Genomic DNA, 20,513 nt, shown 5'->3' with positions numbered 1-20,513 from the left:
GTTCTTTGTCTGTCTATGCATTTTGTTTGCAAACATCTCAGTGGCACACATTTGTAGTAAATGGATCCCAGATCATCTGATTAGAAATGCCTTTTAAAAAATAACTAGTTTTCTTATCCTGTTACCAAGACATTGATACATATGTATATGTATGTGTATATATGTATATAAAATTATAATAATGCCCAATTATGAAACTATTCGCCCTTTAAACTAATCATCAGTTATCTGCATTTGTATTTTTTCCTGGTGCATTTGGTAGGCATAATGTTAGATGTTTTGCAATATGTCAAAATCTGCTTATAGATATATTCTATCAAAAACTTTGAACCAAATAAAAGATTGTAGGTTCATTTATTTATTTAATTGTCTTCTTTCTTTGTTTCTGTAATGCATGTGTTACTTTTCATATATTTTCCAGATTTCATGTAGATAGAATTTTAATAATCATTTTCTCACATTTTGCAATTCATATTCTCTCCCTCCCCCCCCACTCCTCTCCCTGCCCAAGACAGCAGGCAATATGATATAGGTTGTACATGGGCTATCAGACAATATATAATTCCATGCTTTTCCTGCTGTGAAGGAAGATACATGTTGTTTATACTAGAAAAGAATTCATGAAGGAAATAAAGTGAAGAATGGTATATTTCAATCAGCATTCAGATTCCATCAGTTCCTTCCACAATGGCAGTCTTAAAAATGATAGATTTGAATGATTTTTGATTATATTAAAAACATCACATATATGTGCTGTCTTAAGACTTTCAATACACTTTTTTATCAGTTGCCCATTATGATTGAAAATGCTATTGTCTTAATTGTATCCGTCAGGAAAAGGAAAGTCAGAGACATGAAGGGAATTTCCCTACAAACAAATAGCTACTATTGTATTTTTTCAAGATGGGACTTCGAATAAGGACTTCTGACTTCAGGTTTAACATTCTGTCCATGAAACAGTACCCTTAGAGCACTATGATTATAAGTGGATATAAAAGAGGTCATGAACTTTGGGAGTTTTCTTGGATAGGATGAAGTAAATGGAAGTCATTGAAAGTCTAGTTTAAAATGTTCTGATAGGTTGTTACAAGCAGGTGGAGTTTATATCAGCAAGAAAAGATGAAGGAGAAAGGGGACAGAATAGAAAAAGAAAGTGACTCTGTGCTCTTGCCAAAGATATCAGTTTTTGGTTATTTTTTCAATTGATTTATTTTTACTTTTTTGAGGAAAAATCATTAAAAAATTAATCTGTGGCTTCCTGTCCACCACAGACTTCTCCCTTAAGCAAATTAAAGCAACAAAGAGAGTTTGATCAGTGAAACAGAATAGATATTCAACATGCAAAAAGAATACTATTTAATGAACTTCAAGTACCCCAGTTCATAGGAGTAGGATCTGACCCCCCAAAAATGTTAGGAAAATTGGAGTGCACTCTAGCAGAAATTAGATTTATACCAAAATACTCACATCATATACCCAGATAAACTCTAAATGAGTAAACATAAAATGATATATCTGAAATAAATTAGGAGGAAGGAATTATCTATAGAATATATGGTTGGGGAAGAGTTCAGAACTGAGCAAGAGATATAGATGATTACATAAGATAAAATGAACAATTTTCTGAAGTGAAATTAAATTTCTTATCCAAACAGGTTTAATATAACAACATTTTTAAAGGAAATAGGTAATTGTGGGGGAAAAATCTTTCAACCCTTTTTTGCTGATAAAGGTCTCATTTCCAAGCTATATCAGGGACAGATACAAATGTATAAAGTTACGAGCCATTGCCTGAATAAATTCATGGTTAAATAATAAGAATAGGCTGTTTTCCAAGGAGGAAATCCAAACTATCTACAATGGTATGAAAAAAAATTAAAGAATAATAGAGAAATACAAAATTAAAAAAGTTTTGAGGTTCAGTGTCATAACTATCAGATTGACAAAGGAAAAAAATGAAAAAAGATAAATATTGGAGGCATCTTGATAGCCCAGCCATTGGGGGGAAATTGCAGATATGCCCAGGAAATTATCAAATAAGCAAAAACTTTTTGACCCATCTATAATACTCTAAAGCATACACCCCTAAGAAATCAAAGAAAAAGGAAATGTTCCATAGGTACAAAAATAATTTTAGCAGCTTTCTTGCATAGACAAAAATTATAAACAGAATATACTAATTGGGAATAGCTAAACAAAATGTAATACATAACTGTAATATAATATTATTATGCCATAAGAAATCAGAGATGTACAATTTCAAAATACAGTTGGAAGATCTCACTGAACTGACGCAGAGTAATGTGAGCAGAACTAAGAGAATAATGTTTACATCATTATATAGAAAGAGGACTTCAAAAGGTTTTAAAAGACTGGTCAATAAAATGAAAAACCTCTTCTCCAAAAGGATAAAAAGGAAACATAGCCCTTATCTCCTGACAGAGATTTAATAAATTTCAGATGCTGAAAGTGATTTTTTTGTCTGACTACATAATATTTTATTTTTAGATTTGTATCAATATTTATTTTGTCTATTTTTCAAAACTCATAAATATTGCTGGTAATTCAATATATAGAAATATATATATGTATGTATGCATGTATGTATATGTGCATATCCAAGAGAAGACTTGTGGGATAAATAATAGCTGCCTTTAAAGCGCCCTCAAAGTGATTAGATTCGTTTTATTTAAACCCAGAGGGAAGAATTTGGATTAATGGGTAGAAGTTGCAGAGACAAACTTAAGATGGATGAAAATAAAATTAACTAATAATTATATCTGTTCTAAGGTGAACTGAGTGGACTAGGGAAGCTGTGGGTTCTCAAACACTATAGCTCTTCAGCATATTAGAATACCAGGTCTTCAAGTGAGTTGCCAAATACTATAGATCTTTAAGTGATGGAAATATCAAACATCAGTTTCTTGTGCATCATCATTTTCTTTATCTGTCTTAATTTATTAATGAATTATCTAGCTATCATTTATTTCTCTCTGTAATCCCTGTATCATCTGTCTCTATTATCTATTTATCTAACAACTCTCTCCAAAAAGAAAGGCTTAACTCCAAATACAGATGATAATTCCTAAATGTTTACTCAGGCATGCCAAGTATATTGGGATGAAGAAAAAAGGTGTCCCAAACTATCTGAGGTTTAGGGAAAATCAAAATGTCACCAAATCATCCTTTATATATCACCCTCTCCTGAAACAGTCCTCAAATTAGATGAAACAGAAATCTGAACTAACATAGCATTTCTTTTTTAAAATTAATTTCCCCCAGATTTTTAATAATGGTTTTCTGACATTTCACAAACCATGTTCTTTCTTTCCTCCATATTACTCCCTCCCCCCCCCCCAGATGGCAAAAAATGTGATATAGCTTGTGCATGTTTTATCATATAATACATATTTCCATGTTCATCATTTTTTGAAAGAAGAAATTTACACTAGAGAAAATTTATAGAGGAAATAAAGTGAAGAATGGTATGCTTCAATTGGCAATTAGCTTCTATTTGGTTCCTTCTTTAGCTCTGGACAGCTTTTTTCATCATGAGTCCCTTGAAATTGTTCTGAACCCTCTCATTGCTAATGATAGTTGTCATTCACAGTTGATCATCATTCTTTATTGCTGTTACTGTTTGCAATGTTTTCTCCTGATTCTGCTCACATTGCATCACTTCATAAAAGTCTTTCCAGGTTTTTTGTGATACTCTTGTTTATCATTTCTTTGGGAGCAATAGTGCCATTTATATGCCACAATGCTATTCCATCGTAGTCATATGCCACAACTTGTTCAGACATTCTCCACTTGATGAATATCCCCTCAGTTTCCAGTTCTTTGCCAATAGAAAAAGAGCTTCTATAAATATTTTTGTACAAATATGTCCTTTTAACCTATCTTTGATATTATTGGGATAGAGACGTGTAGTGCATTGCTAGATCCAAGAGTATGCACAATTTTATGGCCTTTTAGGCATGCTTCCAAATTGCTCTCCGGAATGGTTTTATTGGTTCACATCTTCACCAATAGTCTTATTACTGTCTCAATTTTTCCAAATCCCCTCCAATATTTATCATATTTCATTTTTTGTCATTTTATACAGTCTGGAAGGTAGGAGCTGGTAGCTTAGAGTTGTTTTAATTTTCATTTCTCTTATTAATAGTAATTTGAAGCATTTTTTCTTGACTACAGATAGTTTTAATTTCTGCATTTGAGAATTGCCTTTTCATATCCTTTGACCATTTGTCAACTGGAGAAAAGGTACCAGCATGAACTGAGATGTAAACTATACCCTGAAGTAATTGATATATATATATATATCAATTACTTCTATAAGCCAATATATTATATATATATATATATATGTATGTGTATAATATATTGGCTTATAGAAAATTAGAATGTACTTCTTAGCTATTTAGAAACATTTTTAGCAAATTCATTAGTCAATAAATAGTTTCCAAAATATTCCAACATACAAGGTGGAAAACAGTGATCTAATTATACAAGTTGGTGATAGTTTAAAATCTGAAACATATTATATAAACCGTGATTTAATTCCAGTTATAAAAGTAATGTTTATTCTAGGTGATATAATATGTGAAGGATTTTTTTTTTGATTCTATAGAGGCAGTATGGTATAGTGGCAACAAAATTGAATTTAGAGTTAGTAAACCTGGGTTCAAATCTTGGGAATATCTGAGGATTAATATGGGCTAAATCTATGACTGAATAAAGTCAAGAACCATTTATTAAGAACCATATAGGTAGCTAAATGGATAGAGAGCCAGACTTGGAGATGGGAAGTCCAGGGTTCAAATCTGGTTTCAGGCACTCTTAACCTCACCTCATTTTTCCCTCTTTCTGAAGAAACTTTCTCAGAGGCATTTTAGACTCTAGTTTATCCCAATACTATTGCCCAAGTAATTTCCTTTAAGCTCAGATGTGGCTATGGGACTTATTCCAGCTGCTTCTTACTGGTTCTAGGATGACGATTTATAGGATTCTTTTTAGCTGTCTAAGGTCTATCGGCTGACTCGGTGGATGATCCAGCTTCAGTGGAAATCTCTCCTCTTCCCATGATTTGTAATCCAGTCAAATTGGCCTTTTTCTTTGTCCTTTAGACACAAAATGCCATCTGCCTTCTTCCTGACTTTGTCCTGGAAGTCCCCGATGTGTCCCCTATGCTCTCTTAGGGAGACAATTGTAAATTGTAGCTCATTCATTGTATCAAGCATGAAGCCTTTCCTGGTCCAGCTAACTGCAAATACCCAAATTAACATGTATTTAACTACTTTGAATATATTTTCACTTATTTACTTTATATTTATGTTATTTTTTACTTTACAAGTACTTCTTAGTATATTACAAGCTCATTGTGAGTAGGGATTGCGCCATTACTTGTACTTTCATCTCTAGCACTTGACACAGTGCCTGGAACATAGGGGATGTTTGTTGACTGATTGATCTAAGAATTTAAATAGAAGGAAACATTATCTCCCGAGCTGCCTACACTGAGCAAGAGTCATGGACTCAGAGGATGAAAGAGACCAAGGAAACACGAAAAGTTAGGAAGAATCAAAACACTCAGGGGTTGCCCTCATCCACCCTCTCCTCCCACATTACAAAGGAAAAGTGATGCTTTGATAGTAGAGACACTAAAAATGGGCACTTGTGAGAAGAATTGCTTGAAGTGAACATCATTGTTTTCCTAATCATTAATACATAGAGACTTTTCTTCTTAAACTCTTATTCTAAACACACGATGTTTGACTTACATTATTAATAGCCCCTATGTGTCAAAGAAAAACAAAACAAAACAAAACTATAAAAGAACGAGAGAAAGAGAAAGGAACTGAGCAAATGCTTTCATTGATAAAGGAAAACTTACCCTACCAATGCCCTTGGGTCCTTTTCCTTGAATTTATACCCTAGGAGATTTGCCTAGGTCATTTAGAGATTATAATTTTCCAGTCACTCTGCCAGTATTTGTGAGAGGTCAGGGCTTGAATGTAGGCCTTCCTTTTTCTTTTTCTTTTTTTAAACCCATACCTTCTGTAAACCTCAAAATTCCTTAGACTTATAAATGTTGGAAATTTCACCATTGGGATATTTCATACTTGGAAAATTTCTTACTGATAGTCTATTGGAATGGGAACCCCATTGGCATGGGAGGTTCCTTCTCTTCCCTTCTTCAGATTACTTTAGGACAGAAACCTTTTGCTGAACAATGGAAAGGACTTTGACCTATGCTTAAGCATAGAACAGGAATTTCTTTGAATCATGATTGATTTTAGAATTGATACAATGGAGATACTTGGAATAAATCTCCACCCTATTCAGTCCTAACAGGATTGAGTAAGGGCTGCAGCCTAGATCAAAGATTTAATCATTTGAAAATATGACCTTCAACAGACATGTGCAAAAGCCAGAAACCTCTGGGCGGTCCTGGGTTAAGCTAGAGCCTCCATTGGCACAGGGAAATTGATGAACAGTGATTGGTAGATGGGAGAACTGAGAGGAGGAACTTGGAGGGTTTCCTTAAAGATAGGAGGGTCTGGAGACTGGAGGGGGTTGAGGAGTTTGGTCGGGGTGATTGCAGTGGACTTGGAGAAGCTTGCGCTGAAGGAAGCTGAAGGTGGGGGCCTCTGAGACTGTTTCTCCATTTTGGTCACGTGAGTAATAGGGACTGATCTCTTTTCTTTGCCCCAGCTATCTAAAGGCTTGGGCCTTTTGGCCCAGCCTAAACAGAAGGGGTATTTAAGCCCTATTCCCTTCTCTCCCTTTTTCTCTCTCTCTATCTCTAATTCCTTTCTTCCTCCTATTGTAATTAAACTCCATAAAAGATTGACTGCAAACTTGAGTTTTCATTTAGGAATTACATAGCTGAATTCCTTGGCGACCTTAATTAATATATATCAGTCTTTTAAAGTGATTCCCTTGTAACACTTCCTCCTTAGAGTCAATATGAAGTATTGGTTCCAAGGCAGAAGAGTGGTAAGGGCTAGGCAATGAAGGTTAAGCCCAGGGTCACACAGCTGGGAAGTATCTGAGGTCATATTTGAACCCAGGACCTCCTGTCTCTAGGACTGGCTCTCAATCCACTTAGCTACCCTGCTACCCCCTTATTTGGCTTTTCTTGATCAAAAGCTGGGTCTCTAGTCACTACCTAGAACGAAGGGGTTTTTGTTTTTTGTTTGTTTTTTAGTTTGTTTTTCTGTTCAAAGTAGCCTGATGAGTTACTAGGAAAAGCCCAAGCCCCCAGAATGAAACTGTCCTTAATGTTAACTGGTTGTGCAGGCGACTAGACTCCGAACTTCCCCCAGGCTTCATAGGGAGTGGCCGTGCCTTTGTTTACACAAGAGACTTCCCAGCCTGGCATGGGCATCTTCTGTAGCAGTCTGCCTCTTCTTCCCTTTTCCCTGCCTGACTGAAGGCAGGAGAAGATAACATTTTGAAAGCCAGCTGAGAAAGGCACAGAAGAGAGAGAGATTAAAGAACAGGAGCAGAAGATATGTGTTTAAGCCTGCACAGTAGGGACAGAGACTAATATACTCAGTGAAACTGTTAAACAAATGTAAATTAAAATGCCCCTTTGAGTGATATGAGGGAACTAATGTATACTCTGTACCTTTTGTGGCCTTGCTCTTTTTCTCCTGTTTTTATTTAGTCTTTTAGTTTTTTTCCCCCAGTTTCCCTTTCCCTTTGATACTCCAGCTTGCAATGGGTCTTTATATTAAAATTTAATTATAATAAAATTTATTATATATTTTTCAGATACCCAAGTGATTGTCTCCTTCTCCCCCAATGCTTTCAGGACTCACAAAGTGATTTCTAAATCTCCTTCTTTGCCATTCTCACTGCTAAAGGTAGGCTTAAACTGTTGTGATCATGTGTAGAAACCGAAAGAAAATTAGTCTTTGATTTCCTTCCACCTGAGGAGAAAAACATCTTGGTTAAAGTTTCTAGTTCATTCCAGTTGTTATATTTTTTTTATAAATCAATATATGACAATATAGATTTATACAACTGTGCCATTGGGAAGTGTTTATGGTACCTATATTTTAAAAATGCTTTTTTTTATTTTCTAGGAGGATCATCAGCCAGTATTTCCCCTCTGTCCCACATAGGGTAGGTCCAGGTTCTTCCTTCTTTCTTCCTCTGACAGAAACTGTCCTTTGGACCTCAAAGGTGCCAGGGGTGTACAAAGTCTAGCTGTGTGCTGTCCAGTCCCCACAACCCTAACCAGACAGTAGATTTCTGATGACTTTGCTACCGCTTGGCATGCTTTTACCATCTCTTATTTGGATGGCCATATGGAGATCAGGTTGTAGAATCATATCTTTCGAGCTTTATTCCAACTCCGTCATTTTACAAATGTAGGAATTGAAGCTCATTTCCCCCCCCCTGATATTACACTCATCTCTATACAGTTTTGATTAGAAAAAGGAGCTTACTTATGTATCAGTTTGGTATTCTTTATTCTGAGGTCCATTTTGCCAATATATGCTGGTGTTTGTATGGTAGTTTTTGACTCCTCTATTACTTTTAATGTTCACATCTTAAATGGATCTCCTTAGTGACTCCATCTCACATCAATTTTCACTTGCTCTATCACTGCTTATAGGTCTCCAAGGTTTTTGTTCTTCATTCATATGTGCTTTTCATGGCCTGCAAGGTCTCTTTAATATAAAAAAAGTAAAAATCCTTCAACTCACTTCTCTTGCATGTACATATCCTTAAAATAAGAGAGTTTACTCAAATCCTCTTGTTGAACTCCTTTGATACCTCATCTCTAGTATTTCTAATATGTCAAATAGGTAATTTGCATTAAATTGTTTTGATGTTGTCTCTGCCTTTAAACTGAGATGGAGGATTGCATTTAGCTTGTCTTTGTATCCTCAGAACTTAGAACCAGGTCTGGCACAAAGGACATGCTTTATAAATGCTAATTAACTTACTCATGCCCATTACATTTTTCCCTTAGTTAACACAAAATACAATCCCTGGGAAATTATCTTGTGTTCATCGTTATCTCCAGTTCTAGAAAGGACATTTACTAATCAAAACCAACTGGAATTGTCAGCTTCTGTCTCTTGTCCAGACTCCTTTAGTCTATAATTTGTGCTCCTACCTTTGTGGAATCAGGCCTCCTGGGTATCAGAAGACACAATCTGACACATGTTTGGACACCAAGGGAAATCCCTGAATAGTATAATCATTTCCATCACTACAGAAGTCCAAATACAAGCTGTAATATACCATTCTTTTCTTTATTTCCTCCATAATTTTTGTTCATTGCTAACAATATGTATTTTCTTTACATGACAAACATGGGAATATGTATTATATGATAACATATATACAACCCTTCTTGGGGAGGAGAAAGGTGGGAGGGAGAGATGGATTACAAAGTATCAGAAAACAAATATTAAGAAATTATATTGATATGTAATCTGGAAAAAATAAAATTTACAAAAATAAAAAAGACTAATCACCTATATCCCTCTTTTAATCTATTCTTCAGTCTATTGTAATCTACCTAAACTTATTCCCCAATTATTAACTTTCTCCTGTAGTCCCATACTTTTCCCCATCCCAGTTTTTCAGAATTCCAGACTGAAATAAAAATGTTGTTCCCTATTCCTTGGTGCTAGGTCTTCATACCTATCACCTTCAACTGAATATGCATAATTTCCTCCTTCAGAATAATAAACTCTTTCTACTGTGCCCACTGGAATGCATAGTCCATCACAAAAAATTTGTCTTCATGATCATTCTTTTCCATCTTCTAGCTCTTACTGAGGCTTAACTTCCTGTTGGTCATATTGGCATCTGGCCATGTTTTCCAGTATATGTTGTACTTTAACACATACACTCCAGCTCACAGGTTATCATGGGGGATTCAGAGTTGCTACTTCTTGCCCATGGGCACTTCTTGGTTCTTTTTCTCACATCATTACTCAGGCAACATTCTTTTGAGTATAGTTCAATCACCCAATCAGTCTGATAGCTCTTGGAGTCAACTTCTTGGTAAGGAGTTCTGGTGGTGGTGGTGGTGGTAGTGGAGGAGGAGGAGGAGAAGGTAGTGGTGGCTGCTCTGGAGTTGGGGGAAACTAAAGAGATCAGGGCAAGATGGTGAAGCAAGAAATACTTAGAGACTGTCAACCAGCCTGCAAAAGAACACAAGAACAAAAATGCCTCAAAACAAATGTTTGTGCAGCAGAACCAACAGAAGAAGGGGTGAAATAGTGCTCCAGTTCAGAATGATATAGAGTGATAACAAGGAAAACGCATCTCCCTGGAGCATGAGGAGAGAGCACTGAACAAACCTCAGTGTAACTTGGACTCAATATAGTGCAAGCAGAGGGGAAAGAACACCACTAGCTGAGTCCAGCCTCAGCAAAGTAAGAGCAGAAACCACATACAATGTAGAATAGGCAACAGGGGGAAGAAAGTGACCCTGCATAACCCAGGCAGAACAGCTGGAACAGAGGTTGGGCATGACGTAGCAGAGGTAGTAGAAGAAGGAATTGAGACCAATCTTGTTGGGGTTGGGCAGAACCTGAACTGAACAGTTATAAACTTCCACACAGCAAGCCAACCAAACTTCCTCTACAGATGATGCAATCTAAGATCAAGACAGCAGAGCTAAACTTCAAACATTATACTCCATCTCTCAGATTCATCCCTTTTCACAAATTGTTCCCCATGCCTCAAAAATTCTCTCTCCTTGTTTCCATGTCATATATAATAGCATTAGAGTAGAATCTGTATATTCTGCCAAATAATATATTAACTTATTTCAATGGATCTCTAATTACAAAAATGTAATAGCTGACTCCAAAGATGCAGATCGAAATTTGTCCATACCTTCCCAAGATCAAGTCATAGTTAGAACAAAGCTCCTATTTGAATTTGTTTCTCTGTTCTCCTTGTACAATACTCTTAATTAACATCTCTATTCCATTGTGCATATTAATAATCTAATATCACAACCTGAATCTCTCTCTGTAATATATGTTACATATATTATATAATATATAGATGAATATCTGTAATGAATTAATCATATTTTTGGTCAAAATGGTTTTGAAAGAAAGAAGGGAAAGGAGATGACTTTAATTTATTTCTGTGTAATCAGATCAGCCAAAGTTAATTTAAAACTGGTAACCCACATCTCAAAATAGTGCATTTCTAATGTTCAATGTTTTTCACTTTTTCCTCACAAATGCAGATTAACCATATATCCTGGCAAAAGGGCTCTGGGACCATCATTTAAGGGTCTCTGATCATCAAGGCATCTCATTCGGGTTCAATGCTCCTACTGTCACAAGGGAGATGGAGGACCCTTCAGCATGGTAGTGAAGTATTCACTAGGCATTATTGCTACTTAGCCACTAGAAAGGGTGCCTCTGTGGGAAATGGTTCCCTGATTATTCCATCTCAAACAGAAAATAACCTTCTACTTAGATGCCCCAATTAAGGCTATTGAAATCAGAGAGCAAAGGAAAAAGCAGAATTGATTCTCTTCATTTAGTCATTGTTATAAAAAAAAAAAAGGTAATGGAACATCTGTCATGTGGTGTATTTAAAATACAAAAGTCCCTTTTGTACCATTCCACATAAAGCCTTTTTTTCCAGAAAAAGAACAGGGCAGTGCCCTAATGGCTCAGCATCTTCTTTGATGGCACAGCTCACTAGTTTGTTCTATGCTATTTCCCTATGTATATTACCATGTTCAAACAACCCCCCACTCCCAACCCTCCACCTCTACCACACCTCAACAAGTGAAGCCACACAGATCATGTTTTGAATAACTGAATCAGACAGCAATTTTTTAGAATTTGAGGTAGCCCTTGGAGACAAGCTTATCCAACCGTTTGTCCCAGATCCTCCATTTTATAGATGAATAAATTGGTGCCCAGAGACAAAAATTTGTGTTCAACACTACTATGCAGCGGTTGAGTCAAGAAAACAAACAGACAAAAAAAAACACTTGAGTTCTCCAAATTTCCAATTAGCTATCTTTATTTTTTCTATTGTTTTTTCAGAGTATCACAATCTGCATATTTCATCCTCAAGTTTACATATAGATATGTTATATACATTTAAATAATGACAAGTTTTATCCTTGATTGATTAGCAATATACTATACTCACTTTTTAGGATAGAATTTTAAAAACCACTTGCATGGATAATGAATCAATATATCTCAAAATCGGATACTATCACATAATAATTAATTATTATTGTAAAAACCAGACAATAAAAAGTGGTTGTGATATTGAATCAAAATGATAGGAATGTAGGGTTGGAAAGGGATAAAGTAGTCATCTAGCTCCTCCTCTATCCACATCATGAATCTCATTTACAAGGAATCCAAGAAATAAAGTATTCTTATACATATCTAGCATTAGGGCACTGAATATCTTTGAAGTGTCTCATTTTGCTTCTGAATTGCTCTACATTTGAGATTATTTTTCCTTTATTATGAGCAAGAAGCTGCTGCCCTATTAGTCCTAATTTTTCTTTCGAGGTCTAAGTATAACAAAATCTGTGGGTTTTTTTTTTTTTTTCATATGACAACTCTTAAGATTTTTGAATAGAAAAAGCATGGCCCCACAAAGGTATTATCTTCTCGATATACATAGTTCATTTAATCAATTGTTTTCATGACTTAGTTTCAACTACACTATTATGGACAACTTCCACAGGATACATTCTCTCCTGTCACAATACATTCTAACTGTTTTATTGTTCAGCTTTATTACAGTCTGGAATTCTGAAAAACTGGGATTGGCAATACCCCCTGTACACACACCACCACCACCACCAACATGGTGCAGTAGGTTTAGAGTAGGAAGATCTTACTTTGAATTCCTGGTCTGCCATTAACTAGCTATGGTTCATTAGACAAGTCATTTTAGCTCTTAAAGCCTCCAGTGTTTTCACCTATTCAACTAAAGTGATTAGACTAGATATTCCCTAAGATCCCATGTAATTCTTAATCCTGTGATCTAATAAACCTTCTAGAAACATGTGACTTTTGGAGAGATTGTGTGAAAATGGCAGACTAGAGTCTGAGACTACCTTATGCTCTAAATTCCCCCATGTAGAATCAAAAATAACTCCATAGAATTAATGGAAAAGGAGGTGAAAACAGAGAAGTATCAGGAGTGAAACAGAGTGGCCAAGGACAACTTTAGAAAAAGGTCTCTGAAAAACCTGGTCTCTATACTACCTGATAGGGCAAAAACCCTGGAGCAAACACAAAGCAATCAACATGCTTAAAGCCTGGGGACATGGCATGCAACCTTACTTTGTCTATTGATATGAGTTTACATCACAGTGAGAGATACTGGAAGAGTCAATACACAGTTAGCTCTGGGAGTACATGTTTTGGGCTGCAGCTTCAGCTACAGAGATGCCGCTCACCCAAGGCTGGGGATTGACCCCTAAAAAGGGAAGAAATTCAGGGGTTCAGGCATGCTGATCAGACACTAGTTCTGTCTCAGGATATGACTTCCAGAAAGGAGTAAAGAGGGAGCACATGTCTATGAGTGTTGTTGCAGAGGGTCTGCAGCCCGATGGGTTGTGGTCACTCACAGGACAGTGAAGCCTTTGGCTATTGTCCAGGGTTGGGAAGTGAACTATCTGTTTTCAGTAGCAAAACTACACAAAGGGTCGTAGTTAGAGCACCTAAGGTCAATCACATATTTGGATTTGAGCCGAAGAGGGCTGGGTGCAGGAACTACATTTGCTTGGAGATTGTTGAAATTGTAGAAACTAAGAAAGGTTCAGGAAATAAAAAACAAAAAAATCCAGAAAGCTGAGGCATTATCCTCCATACTCTGGGAACAGAGCCTATCTATATCATAAACTAATAATTAAACCAATTGGTTTGGCTGGTAAATTTTTGTAAAGTGAGTAAGCAAAAGAGAAAGAACCCAGCTATATATTGTTACTACAGAAACAGAGATGACCTGGTTGCAAATTGGAAGGATGATGAAGTTAAAACCATATTAATAAATTTAAAACTGTCAAATAGCAAGTTCTTGTCCCCAAAGCTGAGATCTTTGAGTTTATCAAAAACTAGCATGCTGAGGTCATTTACACCTAGTCTATTCCTTTAATCCACCCTTTTGTCTCTTATCCAGTACCATATTGTTTTGATGACCACTTCTTTCTGGTATAGTTTAAGATTTGGTACTGCTAGGCTCCCATCCTTCACTTATAAAAATTCCGTTGGTATTCTAGATTTTCTTCCAGATGAACGTTGTTATACTTTTTTCTAATTCTATAAAAAAGTTTTTTTGGGTGTAGATGGTGGTGTAGAGGCAGAGAAAACCTTTCCTCACTGATTAAAAACAAAATGCTTCTAGGGCACTGAAAACCAAATCTAACAACAGGACAGAGCTAAGGAACCCTCCTGCTGGACTCAACTTAAAAGGTGTGTCCCCCAAAAGCCTGAATTCCAGAACACTTGGGTTTAAGGGGAAGGAAGTAGGAAGGTCCCAGGACCCCTCCCCCACCTACAGTACTGAGCCGCCAGAGGTGGCTGTAATCTCTGGGCCGGCAAGGGTGCTAGTTTGGAGGGAGTACCTTGCAGGCAAAGCTATGCCTGGCTCAGGAATTTGAACACAGGCAGGAGAGAGGCAACTGGAGGAAAAGCTAAGAGAAGGGAGCCCAATTGCAAACATATCCCCTCACCCCTTCCTGAGGTTTTGGCCTCAAGGAACATCCAGCTTTGAAAGACTAACTCCTCCATGGCTTAATCTTATTAATAGAGCAGATAAGAAGCCTTCAGAGTACAGGGAAACTCAAGCTCCAACATTCCTCCCTCACTGACTCTACTGAGAGCCTGCTGACTAAACTCCAATGGTGAAGGCTTGAAGGCTGCAATTACTACAGAACACCTTAATAAGAAGGAGGGAAGCACAGCTCCTTTTCAGCTTTTGCTGACAGCTGGTGAAGATCTGGCATCAGGGCTCAATCTGACCAAACAGCAGAGCAGAGTAGAATCCCCTTCAGGACAGAATATTCCAAACCCACAGATCCAGTAGACAATGAGAGGAGCAACACTACAAGCAACTACAAAGAGGAAAGAAGGGGCAAATATGAGCGAACAACAGAAAAAGAAAAAAGAAATTACAATTGACAGCTTCTATCCAGGCAATGAACAAAGAGCAAATGAAACAGAGGAGGATCAAGGAACACCAAGCAAAACCACAGAAATTCCAGTGAATTGGACACAGACTATGGAAGAACTCAAAATACAATAAAAAAAAAATTAAGAGAGGTTGAAGATAACTGGGAAAAGAACATAAAAAGCAAGATAAGTCATCTGGAAAGAGAGATACTCGAACTAAACAAGAGAAGATTGACTTGAAAGCCAAAATTAATCAACTTGCAAATGAGGCAAAGGAAATGAAAGATGACCTCCAAAGAAAATAAGAACAGAAGGAGAAGGATGATCAAAAAGCCAGGGATGAAATTCAGTCTTTAAAAACTATAATACAACAACTAGGAGAAAACGACTTCACAAGCAGAAAGAAACCGTAAAACGAAATCAAAAGAATGAAAAAAATTGAGGAAAATATGAAGCACCTAATCCACAAAACAGAAGGACAACTTAAGAATCATTGGTCTACCTGAAGATCACGACAAAAGAAAAAGCCTGGACATCATACTAAAGGAAATTATTCAAGAAAACTGCCCCAATATTGTAAAAATGGAGCTTTGAACCCCGGACTTCAATTCCCAGAAGTCCTTGGCCACTTCCCAGAATGCTTTGTAACCTCACCTGAATTCTCACCTGGGCTGAGGACAAAATGATATTCAAACTGACTCCGCCTTCTGCTCTCTCTTCCTACTTTCGCTTCCAAAGACACACATCTCTCAAGATGTAATGTAAGTGAAATTGAATGGGCCTTTTGGCCCTCCTAGCCATATGCTTTCTTATTTTGTATTTTCTTTATTTCTTAATCATTAATAAAACCTCATGAAAATATAATACTTTTAGCAGAGAAACTAATTTTAACTGTTACAATATTCTAGAGCAAGAGTGAAAAGCGGATATTGAAAGAATCCATAGATCACCTCCTGTACTTAATCCCCCACTGACAACACCCAGTAATGTTATAACCAAATTCAAGAACTACCAGACCTAGGAAAAAATATTACAAGCTGCTAAGAAGTCATTCAGATACCATGGAACTACTATTAGGAAAACATGGAATCTGGCTGCATCTACACTGAAGGACCATAAGGCATGACATATGATATTTTATTATTATTTATTATGTTGGTATAGGCACTCAGAAAGATCAATTTTCCCCTGAGTACTGCTTTGGCTGTACCCATAGGTTTTGATATGTTGCCTCCTCATTGTCATTCTCTTTAATTAAGCCCATAATTCTTTCTATGATTTCTTCTTTGACCCAACAGTTTTGAAGAATTAGATCATTTAATTTCGAATTAATTTTAAATTTGCCTTTCCATGGAACCTTGTAAGTTATAATTTTTATCTCATTATTATCTGAAAAAGTTGTGTTTATTATTCTTGTTTTTTTTTGCATTTGTTTGCAATATTTCTATGTCCTAATTCATGGTTGATCTTGTATTATGTAATGCTGAGAAGACAGTATATTCCTTTTGATTTCTGTTCAGTTTTCTCCAGATAGCTATTAACTCTAATTTTTATAACATTTTATTTACTTCCCTTATTTCTTTCTTGGTTTCATTTACCTACCTCTGGAAGGGGAAGGTTGAGATTCCTCCACTGCTATGGTCTTACTATCTATTTCCTGCTTCAGCTCCTTTAATTTTTGATTTAGAAATCTTGATGCTATAACATTTGGTGCATAAATGTTTAGTAATAATATTACTACATTTTCATAATTTCTTTCCTCATTTCTTTTAATCAGATCAGTTTCTACTTTAGCTTTGTCTGGTATCATGATTGCTATTTCTGCTTTTTTTTTTACTTTAGATGATGCATAATAAATTCAGCTTCAGCCTCTTACCTTGAATCTGTGTATGTCAACCTGAATCTTATGTGTTTCTTGTAAACAACTTATGGAAGGATTCTGCTTTTTAATCCTCTCTGCTTCCATTTAATGGGTAAGTTCATTCATTGTTTTGATTACTAACTGTGTATTTCCCTCCATCACATTATCCCTTTTAAATTCTGTTTAATTCTTTTTCTTTTTGTTTCTCCTCACCAGTATTTTTCTTTTTGTCACCCCTCCTACATGCCCCTTCCTTCAATTCTCATCCCCTTCCCTTGTCTCATTTCCCTTCTACTTCTCTGTGGGGTAAGATAGAATTCTATATCCCAATGATTAGAGTAATATAGAATTTTTTACCACATTGAATATACTGAACCAGTTACAATGAGAGTAAAGTTTACATGTTGTCCATCACCACCCTTTTTGTTCTCTCTCTGTAATTATTTTTCACTTCTCTTTATGTTTTATAATTTACCCCATTCTATCTCTCCCTTTTCTGTCAGTGATACCCACTCTTTTAGCCCTTGATTGATTTTATATATCATTCATATGCATACATATCATATCATACATACATATTATTCTTTATCATCACATTAATTTATACCTTATATAATCACATATCATCATATATATCATAATCAGCTTATTTCTCTACCCTTCTTCTGAGTAAATTCCTATCTTCTATACTACTAAGAGTAATTTTTGAGAATTACAGCAATCCTCTTTCCATGTAGACATATAAATATTTTGACCTTAATGAGTCCCTTAAATTTCTTATTTACCTTTTTGGGCTTCTCTTGTGTCATGTGTTTCGACTTCAAATTTTTGTTTTGGTCTGCCTTTTTTTCGCAGGAGTACTTGGAAACCTTCTATCTCATTGAAAGTTCATTTTTTCCTCTGAAAGGATATCCTCTGTTTTGTTAGATAGGTGACTCTGGGTTGTAAACCCCAATCTTTTCTCTTCCTGAATATCATATTCCATGTCTTTTGATCCTTTAATGTAGAAGCTGCTAGGTTATATGTGATACTGATTGTAGCTCCATTTTGAATAGTTTCTGGCTGTTTGAAGTATTTTTTGCTTGGTTTGGTGGTTCTTGAATTTAGCTATTACATTTCTGGGAGCTATCAGTTGAGGATTTTTTTCTGGAGGTGATCTGTGAATTCTTTCAATTTCAATTTTATTTTCTTGTTTGAGGATCTCTGGGTAAATATCTTTGATAATTTCTTGTAACATAATATGCAAGGATTTTTTTCTTGATCATTGCTTTCAGGTCCAGTAATTCTTAAATTATCTCTCCTATATCTATTTTCAAGGTGAGTTATTTTGTTAATAAAATATTTCACGCTTTCCTCTTATTTTTCAATTCCTTTGATCCTGCTTTATTGCTTCTTGATTTCTCATGAAATCATTAATTTGTAGATGGTCAATTCTGATTTTTAAGATCTGATTTTCCTCTGTTAGTTTTTGCTTTTCCCTTTTCAGTTGGCCTATTTCTTATTGCATCACTTGCATTTCTCTTTCCTATTTTTCCTCTGACTCTCTTAATTGGTGTTTGAAGTCCTTTTGAGTTCTTCCAGAATCTGTGTCCAATCTATCTTTTTCTTTTGGACTTTTTATCTGTTTCCTTTGTTTTCACTGTCACTTCTGTGTCTGTACCTTACCCTTTGTCTCCATAAAAAGTCTTTAGAGTTAGGTGCTGTTTTTGTTGTTTGCTCATTTTCATATGTAATTATTGGTAGCCCTGGGGGGTGATGTTATGGTATGAGATTTGAGAGCTCTAAGAGCCCCCTCCCCCTTTTGATTCAATTGAACTTTGATATGCTGATATTTTAAAGATTTGCCTCAAGCTTAGGTGTAGGTTTTTTATCCTATTCTGATCTTGATCAGGTCAGGAATTATGTACTTGATACAATCAGGCACACCCTTACCCTTCCTGTCTTTAGACTAAAATATAATAAAGCCCTGAACCTTAGATTAAAATATCAGTCCTTTGTACATAGTACTTAGTACTATCAACCACCCCAAAGTATGAACTAAGTCCTTATGTTAAACCCAGACTATCATTCTCTGGGCCAGGGCATGGAACTTCTCAATAGGTTTGAAATTTCAACGAGTATGGGTTGGCTTATACCACTATTTTCCAAGGCAGGATCTCAGGGATCTGTATATTGGCTTGGACATAGATTCCTGAACCTCAGACAGTAGATATGAGGTGTGGGGTTTTTCTTGCTCCTGCCTTGCTCTTTCTTCCTTGCTATAGCTTCTTGCTGGTTTTTCTCTCCTCTCACCCCAGTACTCCAGTTGTTCTTTGACAACTTTCTGTGTTTTTCATTTCTTGAAAGTTGTTTCACTCTGTCTCCTTGTTGGTTCTTTCACTCCAGTATTCATTTTGTGGTGATATTTTCATCTTTGTTGGAGAGGATCCTCATGGTGTCACAGAGCTGCTCTGGATTACTCTTCCATCTTGGATCCACCCCAAGAAGTTGATTCAGATGAGATTTCAAAGACCAAATCAGGGAGTTTGAAGAAAAACTAAAAAAAAAAAACAAATAAAATCAATACAAAAAATAATCAAGAAAATTATTAAAGAATAACAATCCAATTGCAAAAAGAGATCTAGAAACTAATGGAAAAAATAATTCATTAAAAATTAGAATTGGGCAAGAGGAAGCTAATTATTTTCTAAGCTAATAACAATTAACAAAACAAAATCAATAGAATAAAATATTAGAAGATATTTGAAGCATTGCAAATAATTGACCTAGAAAATGGATTAAGAAGAGACAATTTAACAATTGCTTACTATCAGAAAGTTATAATAAAAAAAGAGCTTAGATACTATATTCCAAGAATCTATTAAGGAACATTGTCCAGAAGTTCTATAACTAGAATGTTATATGGAAATTGAAAGAATGCACCAACGACCAAGTCAAAGAGATCCCAAGGAATCAAATTCACAGGAAAATCATTGCTAACATCCTCACACTGTGAAATAATTCCCAGATTAGGAGAAAATAGTGTAAGAAATGAAACAAACAAAAATACTGTGGAGTAGTAGTCAGAATAACATAAGACTTAGTAGGTTCAATATTACAAAGGATGTAGAACACAATATTTTTAAGAGCTAAGGAGTTGGTTTTATAACCAATTATAATATACCCAGGGAAAATAAACATCAATACACGGGAAAAAAATCATACATCTCACTAGCTAAAAGAACTTAACTATTGTTGGGTAATAAATCAAAACTCCATAGAAAACTTGATCTACAACAAGACAAACTATGCTGGATCCCCCCAAAGTCAAACTGTTTACCTCTTCTATGGAAACATTTACTAGCCCTTAAGGAGGATATAATTACTTTGGTAGTTTGATAGATAGCTAAAAGACAAGATCAGTTGAATATAGTGGAATGTGCAAAAAATAATAATAAAATAGGGTAGGAAGAGGTAAAATGGGACAATTATTTCATAAAAGAGACATGAGTAGAAGA

At 35.7% G+C, this 20,513-nt stretch overlaps 1 long non-coding RNA gene across 1 annotated transcript in view; it reads left to right on the top strand.

The window, feature by feature from the left end:
• LOC130458482 (uncharacterized) overlaps positions 1–17,122 on the top strand; it is a 199,215-nt gene extending 182,093 nt beyond the window's left edge. Inside the window, exons 4-5 of the long non-coding RNA XR_008917823.1 lie at positions 7,780–7,871; positions 16,998–17,122. This is a non-coding gene — a long non-coding RNA (uncharacterized LOC130458482). The remainder of the gene's footprint in view (positions 1–7,779; positions 7,872–16,997) is intronic.
• The last annotated feature ends 3,391 nt before the right edge of the window (positions 17,123–20,513 follow it).

Source organism: Monodelphis domestica, chromosome 3 (assembly GCF_027887165.1).
Source record: "Monodelphis domestica isolate mMonDom1 chromosome 3, mMonDom1.pri, whole genome shotgun sequence".
NCBI lineage: Eukaryota > Metazoa > Chordata > Mammalia > Didelphimorphia > Didelphidae > Monodelphis > Monodelphis domestica.
Note: the sequence above shows the minus strand (reverse complement) of the source record. Positions and strands in the feature narration are given on the sequence as shown.